The following is a 4766-nucleotide window of genomic DNA, read 5'->3' as shown; positions in this document are numbered from 1 at the left end:
ACTGGACATATTCAACGGGTCTCGAGCGTTCAAAAATGCATCAGTTATTCTAAGCTCTGGCACACTAAGACGAGAGTCTTTTGCTAAGAAATAGATGGCTAGCTAGATGGCTAGCTAGGTAAACAATGAATCCCAAAGCATGACGTAACGTTATTTAGCGACCCAGCCAGCTACCGTTAGCTAGCGACCCAGCCAGCTACCGTTAGCTAGCGACCCAGCCAGCTACCGTTAGCTAGCTAACAGTACACTTGAAATGAAACCACTTTCTGTCAAAATTAGAAACGTATACTATCTGAGAATCTTACCAGTATACATCATGGTTTACATCATACCAGTATACATCATGGTTTACATCTTACCAGTTTACATCATGGTTACATGGTTTACATCATGGTTTACATCATGGTTTACATCATGGTTGGACGCGTCTCCTGTCTGATGCCATGCATGGTTGCCTTAGTTTGACGTTGTAATCCAGACTGGCGTTTTCTCCATCTCCTCCTAGCTATTATACTCGAATTCAACTAATTTCAAAACTCGGTCCTCCAGAAAGTGGAGAGCAACACATAACGTTAGCTAGCTAACAGTACACTTTAACTTGACATTAGGTTTATGCAGTTTTACTATGCAATAGTTTTTGTTTTTTTAAAGCCGCGTTTGATACGATTACCTACACATACTGACCGGCTCCAATAGACAGACGCCTGCTATATGGCTGACCAATCCAAACTCATCTCTCCGCATGTCCAGCCCACTCATTATCTCAACCAATCATGGTCAGTGGGAAGGTTCCTAGCTTTTTCTGTGGCTAAACCAACTAGGCTTGTAATTTAACAATTGTATTTGTATTTACAGATGGCAAAAAAAGTTTGTTATGAAGGCACATGAAAGTTCACATGTTCCAGAAGGCATTTCGTTAAAACTTCTTAAGGATGACGCAGAATATCGTCCCACTGCTGGAACATCAATCAGCGGATATTTCAGAGTGCCACCTATAGTTTTCGTTAAAACTCAAACTTTCATTAAAACACACATTCAATGTATTCAATTAAAGCTGAACTCATTGTGAATCTAGGCACCAAGTCAGATTTGTAAAATGCTTTTCGGTGAAAGCATGTTAAGCTATTATCTGATAGCATGCACCCCCCCCAAAATACCAGGAAGTCACATAAACAACAGATTTTGCGGTAGCCGGCGCTACACAAAACGCAGAAATAAAATATAAAACATTCATTACCTTTGACGAGTGTCACGCCTTGGTCATTGTATCTTGTGTTTTTGTTATATGTTTGGGTAGGCCAGGGTGTGACATGGGTTTATATGTTGTATTTCGTATTGGGGTTTGTATTAATAGGGAGTGTGTATTATTAGGGGTGTGTCTAGTTAGGCTTGGCTGCCTGAGGCGATTCCTAATTGGAGTCAGCTGATTCTAGTTGTCTCGGATTGGGAACCGTATTTAGGCAGCCTGAGTGCGCGTTTTATTTCGTGGGTGATTGTACCTGTCTTAGTGTTAGTCACCAGATAGGCTGTATTTGTTTCACTCGTTTGTTGTTTTCGTATTTTCAGTTATCTCATGTACCGCATTATTCTTCATTAAAAGTCATGAGTAACCTACACGCTGCATTTCGGTCTGACTCTCTACAAACAACAGACGAAGTTCATTACAGAATCACCCACCACGATTCACAGACCGAGCAGCGTGTGAACTGGCAGGATCTGAAGGAGGACTATATGGACGGCAGAAGCAGGGATTATACTACGTGGGAAGAAATCGACAGGTGGGCGGCCGACCCAGAGCGAGTGCAGGAGCCCGCCTGGGATTCCCTACAGCAATGCGAAGAGGGCTATACACGTATGGAATCAAGAAGGAAAGCATTGCTATACAGAGCGAAAACTGAAGGTAACAGGGGAAAGCGCAGAGAGAGAGTGGCTGAGTCAGGAAACAGACCTGAGCCTACTCTCCCTGTTAATCGTGAAGAGCAGTTGCAATGGGAGAGAATGCATCATTTGGAGATTTGGACATGGGAGGAGGAATTAGACGGTCAAGGACCCTGGGAGCAGCCGGGAGAATATCGCCTTCCCAAGGAGGAAATAGAGGCAGCTAAAGCGGAGAGGCGCATGTATGAGGAGGCAGCACGGCGACGCGGTTGGAAACCGGAAAGTCACCCCCCAAAAAATATTGGGGGGGGCTAAAAGGGAGAATAGTTATGCCAGGTAGGAAACCTGCGCATACTCCCTGTGCTCACCGTTGGGCTAGAGAGACCGGGCAGGCACCGTGTTATGCTATGGAGCGCACGGTGTTTCCAGTGCGTGTGCAGAGCCAGCTGAGACACATACCAGCCCTTCCTATTGGCCGGGCTAGAGTGGGCATCGAGCCAGGTAAGCTTGGGCAGGCTCGGTGCTCTAGAGCTCCAGTGCGCCTGCACGGTCCGGTCTATCCAGAGCCACCTCTACACACCAGTCCTCCGGTAGCAGCTCCCCGCACCAGGCTTCCTGTGCGTGTCCTCGCGCCAGTACCACCAGTTCCAGCACCACGCACCAGGCCTCCAGTGCGCCTCGCCTGTTCAGCGCAGCCAGTGCTTTTCTCCCCTCCTGCGCTGCCGGAGTCTCCCGCTTGTTTAGCGCAACCAGAGCTGTTCTCTTCTCCTGCGCTCTCGGAGTCTCCCGCCTGTTTAGCGCAGCCAGAGCCTTTCTCCTCTCTTGCGCTGCCGGAGTCTCCTGTCTGTCCAGCGCCACCAGTGCTCCCAGTCGGCCCAGCGCGTCCAGTGCGCATCGCCTGTTCAGCACAGCCAGTGCTTTTCTCCTCTCCTGCACTGTTGGAGACTCCCCCCTGTTCAGCTCAGCCAGAGCCTTTCTCCTCTCCTGCGCTGCCGGAGTCTCCTGTCTGCCCAGCGTCGCCAGTCGGCCCAGCGTCACCAGTCTGCCAGGATCCGCCAGAAGTGCCAGTCTGCCAGGATCCGCCAGAAGTGCCAGTCTGCCAAGATCTTCTAGATCGGCCAGACAACCTGAATCATCCAGGTCCACCAGCCAGCCAGGATTTACCGGAGCCTACTACCTGCCTGAGCTTCCTCTCAGTACTGAGCTTCCTTTCAGTACTAGGCTTCCTCTCTGTACTGGGCTCCCTCTCAGTACCGGGCTTCACCTCAGTACTGGGCTGCTTCGGTCCCGGGCTGCCCCTCTGTCCCGGGCTGCCCCTCTGTCCCGGGCTGCCCCTCTGTCCCGGGCTGCCCTGCTGTCCTGCGCTGCCCCTCTGTCCCGGGCTGCCCTGCTGTCCCGAGCTGCCCCTCTATCCCGAGCTGCCCCTCTGTCCAGAGCTGCCCCTCTGTCCCGAGCTGCTCCTCTGTCCCGAGCTGCCCCTCTGTCCCGAGCTGCCCCTCTGTCCCGAGCTGCCCCTCTGTCCCGAGCTGCCCCTCTTTCCCGAGCTGCCCCTCTGTCCCGAGCTGCCCCTCGGTCCCGAGCTGCCCCTCGGTCCCGCGGTCCCGAGCTGCCCCTCAGTTATGTGGGGATCAGGGTGAGGACTATTAGGCCATGGTCGGCGGAGAAGGTGGATTATCCTAGGACGCGAAGGGGAGGAACTAGGACATTTATGGAGTGGGGTCCACGTCCCGAGCCAGAACCGCCACCATGGACAGACGCCCACCCGGACCCTCCCTATGCTCTTGAGGTGCGTCCCAGAGTCCGCACCTTAGGGGGGGGGGTTCTGTCACGCCTTGGTCATTGTATCTTGTGTTTTTGTTATATGTTTGGGTAGGCCAGGGTGTGACATGGGTTTATATGTTGTATTTCGTATTGGGGTTTGTATTAATTGGGAGTGTGTATTATTAGGGGTGTGTCTAGTTAGGCTTGGCTGCCTGAGGCGATTCCCAATTGGAGTCAGCTGATTCTAGTTGTCTCGGATTGGGAACCGTATTTAGGTAGCCTGAGTGCGCGTTGTATTTCGTGGGTGATTGTACCTGTCTTAGTGTTAGTCACCAGATAGGCTGTATTTGTTTCACTCGTTTGTTGTTTTCGTATTTTCAGTACCTCTCATGTACCGCATTATTCTTCATTAAAAGTCATGAGTAACCTACACGCTGCATTTCGGTCTGACTCTCTACAAACAACAGACGAAGTTCATTACAACGAGATTCTTTGTTGGCACTCCTATATGTCCCATAAACATCACAATTGGGTCTTTTTTTCGATTAAATCGGTCCATATATACCCAAAATGTCCATTTATGAACACTGTGAAATCCATGGGAAAATGCACGTTTCCCAACGCAACGTAATTTTTTAAAATCCATAAAGTTGCCTATAAACTTTGACAAAACACTTCAACCTACTTCTGTAATACAAGTTAAGGTATTAGTAAACGTTAATAAACGATCAAATTGATCATGGAGCGATCTGTATTCAGTAGCTGTATGTTTTGAAATGAAGTCCATTTTGAGAACGACAGGTTTCCTGGGAGCGCAGTTCAAAAAATGGCATCCTTGTCAGTGATCTAACCAAGGATAAAGGGACCTGGAAAACAGTACACTGGCGACATCGTGTGGAATCTGTAGGAATTGCAACCACGGTTCCAACATTTACGACATGCCTTAAACAATACGTATACTGGCGGATTGATTTTTTCTCAGTCAAAAAAGTAACCAGGTTTTCTGAGGATTTGGATCACGGAACTCGTTCTGTTATAGTCACAGACACCATTGAACCAGTTCTAGAAACGTCAGAGTGTTTTCTATCCACACATACTAATCATAAGCATATACTATATTCCTGGCA

The sequence above is a fragment of the Oncorhynchus gorbuscha genome, linkage group LG20, assembly GCF_021184085.1.
Source record: "Oncorhynchus gorbuscha isolate QuinsamMale2020 ecotype Even-year linkage group LG20, OgorEven_v1.0, whole genome shotgun sequence".
Taxonomy (NCBI): domain Eukaryota; kingdom Metazoa; phylum Chordata; class Actinopteri; order Salmoniformes; family Salmonidae; genus Oncorhynchus; species Oncorhynchus gorbuscha.
The sequence above is the reverse complement of the archived record's forward strand: the minus strand, read 5'-3'. Positions refer to the sequence as shown.